We start from the raw sequence: 7,500 nt of genomic DNA, 5'->3' as shown, positions 1-7,500 counted from the left end.
AGAATAAATAAAATATATTATGTACAATTAAAATCTATGCCTGTCATATACACAATTATAGAAATAGATAATTACAACGTTTTAGGTGCGGCTAGTATCAATGACAATATATGTTTTCGATTACTAATTATAATTCTAAATGCTACAATTATTACATTATTTGGTGACTTTAAACATAAATGAAAACTATTATGAGTAAAAGAGATGAATTTAGTTAAGGATTTACAAATAATTTGTTAAAAACAGGTTAACAATATGATTTCTAGTATAAAGGTTTTTGTGTGTTAGATACACAGTGTCTAACAGAAAAATAAGCTTTAAAATTAAAATATAGTCTTTAAAGTGATAGGAATTAACATATTTGGTGACTTTAAATGATAATAAAGATATTATAGACAAGAAAAATGTTTATACTTAAATAATTGTTAAGAAATTCTGATGAAAAGGTTTGCAATAGCAAATTCCCATGTTAAATTTTTTGGAGGGCTGGATGAACAAGTTTACTATGGGGAATATAGGTAACTTTGAACTGGATAATAAAGGCTTGTGATGCTGACACAGATTGAGTGTTTATGTCTGGATGACGGGTTGTAAAGTGGGTCACAATAATAGTAAACTTGTATCATGATATTATATTTATAATTCAAATAACATGTATATTTTTAAAACAATTGGGTAAAATAGACAAATAAAAAGTTATATATGATTAGAAAGTTACGGAGAAAATGCTTCAAACAGTTTTATTACATGTTGATTGTTGTAGTTTAAAGAGTTCTGGATGTACTAGTCTACAGAGATTTATGCGGTAGCATTATAGCTGGATAAAAGAGACTGTTGAGTATTTATGCAACTAGGTCATACTCCGCGCAGACGGTGAAGATTCGTCTGCTACGAATTAAGGTGGCTTGTGGACTGAATTAGTCGATTGTAAATACATCAGATTATACATAATTTAACTTCATTATTTTCTATATATACAAGATTTGGTATACATATTAAATCATTAAATTTCTGTTCTTTTAAATAAAAATATAGGTATTGAAAATGATGTTGTAACATTGTTATAAAAAGTTTGAAAACATTTACAATTTTATCAGTCTTTAGAAACATATTTCTGCGTTTAATTATAGCTAGTCTGGCAAAAGATAGTAGTAGAATTAAAATATTATTCTTTTTATTACCCTTGATAGATTGGACACCAAACAACAATATTTTATTAAAATAGACAGAGCTAAATCCTTCAGGGTAGAAATTAATTAATATAGATTTTAGATTCTTAATAAATTCTGAAATTTTGGGACAATTAAGGAGTATATGCTGCATATTCTCTATATCACTTAAACAGAGACAACACAGAGGACTATCAATAGTTTTATACTTGAAGAGTTTCTCATTTGTATATATAATGTTATGGGCTATTTTAAAATCATTTTCTATACATTCATTGCTTTTTAAGTAATAACCTATGGATTTCCATACATTTTTCCAATCAATATCGTAATTAAGCTGATTCCAAAAATTTATACTAGTGGGTTCTTTATAAAATTTCTTTCTTAAAACATTATAAAAGTGCTTAGATGTACAATTTGTAATTGGTACATAATCATCATTAGTTTGTATATGAAGAATAATATGCTTATCAATCACATGACTCTCTTTATTAATCATGACAAGCCAGTCATTTGGTAGGCATGAACATATGGTTTTATAATATTTTTCAATCTTAACAATATCAACCTCATCATTATTAATGGTAAATAAATCAATTATATGAATTAAAGGGAGCAAACCTGGTATAACACAATAACAAATATCAGAAACTTTTACAATCTTATTGCTAATATATATGTCATAATGGAGAGACTTATTATTATACAATATAAAGGGGTTATCAAACAATGGTTGGTTTAAAATGTCATTATAACTTAATGGTGGTCTCCTTGTATTATTATTAATGTTATTCCATGCAATTAAAATAGATCTATAGAAGTCTGGTATATTTAGTAATCCACTTGAAATAGGTTTTAATGCGAAAATTTCAATATCTATATTCATGTTGTGGTATGAATTAAGGAAATAAGTAAAAAGGTGCTTCCATACAGCATGAAAAGTACTATCATTGTATTTCTTTAAAACATTTAATCTGAAAGCATCTTGTCTTAAAACAAGTTTGGGTATATTTAGACCGCCTTGATCATATGAACCTATAATGGTGGAGCTCTTGACTTGAGGTGTTTTATTAAACCACATAAAATCTTTTATAAATTCTTCAACTTTTTTAATAATATAAGAAGGTATATTCAAGACCCTTAGGGGATACCATAATAAGGACATACATAATGAATTAATGACACAGGATTTTCCCATTAGGGTAAGTTTCCGTTGAGACCACATATTTAAAATTCTCTTAATTTTATTTAGTTTGGTATCCCAGTTTTTATGGTTACATGCATTGGAGTTTGGTCCTAAGTAAATACCTAATATTTCGATGCATTCATAGATAATTTCAACTTGTACAGGGAGTGAAACATGTTCATTTTTAACAGATCCAGCTGGTAATAATTGGGATTTTTCGACGTTGATTTTCGCCCCAGAGGCCTTGCAGTATGGTTTTATCTGTGAAAAGGTTTTTATAATAGAATCAGTGTTTGATAGCGTAAGGGTGCAATCATCTGCATGCTGGTATAGGAGGGATGGGGTGGGTGAACCTGGTATACATATTCCTTTTATGCTCGGATTAGATTTTATAAGGGCATTGAGGGGTTCTGCTGTAAGTACGTACAAAAGTGCTGAAAGTGGACAACCCTGTCTGACAGATCTGGTTACCGGGAAAGGGCGAGATATATGGCCGTTTACTTTAACACTACTGTATATATTGGAGTATAATATTTTAACGTGATCAATAAAACTATCACCAAAATTAAAATGTTTTAGTACAGTAAAAATATAGGAATGTGAAACTCGATCGAAAGCTTTGAGAGCATCAAGTTTTAAAATGTAACATGGTATATTTTCAAATTCAACATAATTTAAAACATCTCTTATCGAAGCAATATTATCTGAAATATCACGACCAGGAATACATGACTGATCTGGAGAGATAATTGTATTAATAATACTTCTAAGTCTTAAGGCTAAAATTCTAGAGTAAATCTTATAATCAACATTTAATAAATTTATAGGTCTATAATTTTTCAGATTTCTTTTATCACCCTTACCTTTATAAAATAAAGTTATAACACCATGTCTCATAGAGCGAGACAGCGATTTACTAGAAATAATATGATTTAAGATATACAAGTAAATAGGACCTATTACACTCCAGAAGTGTAAATACCAACTTACTGTCAAACCGTCATTACCGGGGGATTTCCCTTTTTGCATACCGTTAAGTGCTATATACGCTTCGTGGAGTGTAATAGGTCGGTCACATGACCTACTGTTGACTTGGCTTAGTGTACAGTCAACGAGATCACACAGCGTCGTCTGTTCGTGTGTATCGTCTGCTTCGGGGTCGGCAGTGTACAATACTTTATAATAATCAGCACATGTATACAAGACATTACTAGAATCATCAATTAAAATATTATCTGAATCATAAATACATTTAATTACATTATTCTCCTGGTTTTTCTTCTCAAGATTTAGAAAGTAAGACGTACATCTATCAGATTCTAAGGCGTTTTTGGATTTCGATCTTAAGATGGCTCCTCGACATTTTTTAGTTTCAAACTCTGATAGTTTACTTTCTAAATCTTGGATTACATTTTGATCAACTAATATACCCTTGGACTGCTTTTCATATAATATTGTTAATTTATTATTCAAATCCCAAAATTCTTTTTTCTCTTTTTGATTTACTTTACGTGCAAATAAAACTGACTCTTTTTTAATAATATATTTAAGGTTGTCCCACCAAATTAGAGGATATTCTTTGTACAGACTACAGTTTAGTTTATCATTAATTATTTTTTTAATAGTTTCCACATAGTTAATGTTGTTTAAAAGCGTGTTGTTAAAAATCCACATACCAGGACCCCTGTCTACCTCATTTAAATCAAAGAGTAAGGATACCAAACTGTGATCAGACAATTTTGTATGAGTTGTCCATATATTCATGGTGTGTGCTTTTAGTGGGTGACTAATCAATATATAATCGATCCTACTCATTCGTAATGACCCGTTCACAGTTTGTATCCTTGTAAATTGACGCTTTTCTGGATATTTATCACGAAATATGTCACACAGATTATTTTCTTGTATAAAAGTTTTAAAAATTACGGTAGAACTAACATTTGTATACATATTTCTACCCCTGTCTAGATTAGGATCTAGTACATCATTAAAATCACCACATATAACATTCATGCGATTTATATCAATAAAAGAAGAGAGAACATTATAGAATTCCCCCCTATCTTTATAATTATTAGGGGCGTATATAGAGAATACTGATATGTCTTTATTGTCACATTGAAAATCTACTCGTATTATTCTACCCTGATTGTCTTTAAATTCTTGCGTAATGGAATTTTTATACATGTTTTTGAACAGAATGGCAACCCCCCGTCTTTTATTGTCTTGAAAATTATTTAAAAAACACGGGCCGTCCCATAAACCGGCAAAAGAACTTATAAACTCATCATCCCAGAATGTTTCTTGAATACAGATTATATCATAATTAAAGCTATTCAAATATGCATAAATGTTTTTAATTTTGAGCAAATCGCGGAATCCATTTACATTGAGAGAAGCTATTTTAGGCATGTTTGAGTTTGCGTTTTGAGGATAACATTTTCATCTTTAAAGCATATAATATATATTTTAATAATGGAATAGTCTACTAAGAAATATTTATACAATGAATAAAGATTATTTTGGCACATTAATTGAAAATATAAAATCATACCAACTACTAGTGTAAATATTCTTAAGTATATAATAATAATCATTACTCTATCACAGTGGTATAATAGTCTGTAATTGATTAGATTTGTATATAAATAAAAGAGATACTGCACTCTGTACATAATCTGACATGTAGTTTGCGGTGGATATTGGGTCACTTTAAACGACAAGACGGAAGCTGTATAAGCATAGCCTCGCGGTGTTGTCAAAACATAAACAATCAGTCGGTATGTAGTCACGTGACTATTACCGTTATAGTTTCTACAACGTGCTTTATTGTTAAAAGTGCAGGAAATTATAAAGTTGTCCCATAAATAATGATCGAATACTTGATTCTCATCAACGAGAATAATATTTTTACATTTATTGACATATACATACATATTAAAGTAGTTTAAAAGCACAATACATTCAGAAATAGTAGAGTTTATGAGGATATTTTTAGGTAGAGTTTCAGCACCTCTACGACTATTAATAAGATTATTCTTGTGCACTAGACGGTACCATAGTTTAATAATTTTTAAAATAAATTCGTTGTCCCAGCATAAGGTTATGTTCTGGAGTTTTCTTTGATCTCGTAGACCATTACAATTAACAGAAATTACTTTAATAGAAATTATATAATATAAAGATAGACGGGAAATTATATTTAAAGTACCGTTATAGTTGAAAATCAGATCCGTCTCTCGCGAGTTAAACCCGTTGTTGATTTTACTTCCCCTCTGTGCTGTATAAATAAATCTTGACTGGAAACTGATGGTGGGCGTTTTTGTGCATTTTCAGACTGTTGGTCATGGTAGAGATTATATCTAGACTCTCTTCTCCTCGCTAGTTGTTCAAGGCGTAAATTTGAGGCTGGTTTACTACTGATGTAATTTTTTAAATAGTTCTTTCGTAGGGTTTTATTGTAGTCAAAGGTTGACTTAGCCAATCGCCACTCATCTTCTTTATTATTACCTTCAGCCTCATATCTTTCTGTTGTTTCAATATCTATATGCTTGTTGTCAAAAAATTCACTGTTTTTATTGTCACTGACTAATTCGTTGACAGGATCAACTTCAGTTTCGCTCACTCTGGTATCTGTAGTCGTTTCATTATTTTCTATAATCATTTCTCTTTCATTGTTTACACTATCAGTCTCTATCCCCACAGTTTCTTTAACCTGAGTATCGTTCACACCTGTACTTTCATCACACTGACAGCTTACATATCCACAAGTTTTACACTGTATATTAGACTCACACTGACAACTAAATAATCCACAGGTTTCACATTCCTTTTCACTACAATTTCTACGCGTATGTCCTAATTTTTGGCACTTATAACACTTAGAATCTGGACAGTTTTTTACTTCATGGTCACTTTTTAGGCAGTTAAAGCATACTCTCGCTTGATTATCATGCTTGACGTAAAAGGAACGCCCGTCAAAACGAGTGGCGTACGGCAAGCTAGCGACTTCAGGAGGAAATTTAACTTTCACATACCTTGTACCGTCTGCTATGTTCCGCTCTCCATGTTTGTAAAATCGTTCTTTTATCTCGCTGACTGGGGTTACATTCCATACTTTTAACTTATCGAAAATTTCTACATCTGATATATAATGGGGAATATTCATAAATGACACTATCATTATACGGAATCCAACATAACTCACATTTAAAGTTTCTCCTCCTATAACTAATTCATTCTCCGTCAATCTAGATAGTAAATCCATAGAACTTAAGGTAACTTCATATACTCCATTCATAGGTACACATGCACTAACAGAATCAAAACCGGTAATTTCCTCAATTTCATCAATTAAATTTCCAACATTTTGACGAACATCAGACATTATTCTCACGGTACATTCTTTCAGTCGTTTATAATTTCTCATATTGTTAGAATCCTTATCCATAGTTCAAAGTTTTCATTTCACCAAATCTGAATAAACGAGAATCAGGATACACTTCAATGAACACAATATACGGGAGCTCGCGAAAACACGTCCGTCTCCTACGAGCGCTAACCGCTAGTACCAAACCAGCGCCTTAGACCGCTCGGCCATCCAACCGATGCGAACGTGTTCTTCGGTATGGTAGGTAGCGCACGACCCGCGCTCTTTTCGCAGACGGCACATGCGGTGTTTGCTAACCCTAACCCTAGCCAGACGGTTTTCTTCGAAATGTGTTGAGCGTGGTTTCTTCGAGAGTGACGACTTCAAAACAATCTGGCAGAGGTGGGATTCGAACCCACGCCTCCGAAGAGACTGGTGCCTAAAACCAGCGCCTTAGACCGCTCGGCCACTCTACCGATACGAGAGGAAAACGCTCAATAAGCCCAAGTTTCGAGGGAACTGAAGCCATACGGTAATGGCTTCGATGCGATACCAAGCCGTAGTTGAGGTTGAGAGTTCCGTGCGTTCTGTAGCCGTGATCGTCTAGTGGTTAGGACTTCACGTTGTGGCCGTGACGACCCAGGTTCGAATCCTGGTCACGGCAGAGGCGCATTAACCTTTTCTGCATTTTACAATGTTCAATGAGCATTATGGCGAAGACGATCGGTGAGAAGGATGTCGGTGGCCTTTTCCAGCATCCCAGCTGAGTTTGTGAC

The 7,500-nt window shown here is 32.5% G+C and overlaps 2 non-coding genes across 2 annotated transcripts; one reads left to right on the top strand and one right to left on the bottom strand.

Annotated features, from left to right (window-relative positions):
• Nucleotides 1-7,118: 7,118 nt before the first annotated feature.
• Nucleotides 7,119-7,200, bottom strand: Trnal-uag (transfer RNA leucine (anticodon UAG)). Its single transcript has one exon. It is a non-coding gene; the product is annotated as a tRNA-Leu (tRNA).
• Nucleotides 7,201-7,316: 116 nt separating this feature from the next.
• On the top strand, nt 7,317-7,388 carry Trnah-gug (transfer RNA histidin (anticodon GUG)). The gene has a single exon. It is a non-coding gene; the product is annotated as a tRNA-His (tRNA).
• The last annotated feature ends 112 nt before the right edge of the window (nt 7,389-7,500 follow it).

This window comes from Patella vulgata, chromosome 6, assembly GCF_932274485.2.
Source record: "Patella vulgata chromosome 6, xgPatVulg1.2, whole genome shotgun sequence".
NCBI classification, from domain to species: domain Eukaryota; kingdom Metazoa; phylum Mollusca; class Gastropoda; family Patellidae; genus Patella; species Patella vulgata.
Note: the sequence above shows the minus strand (reverse complement) of the source record. Positions and strands in the feature narration are given on the sequence as shown.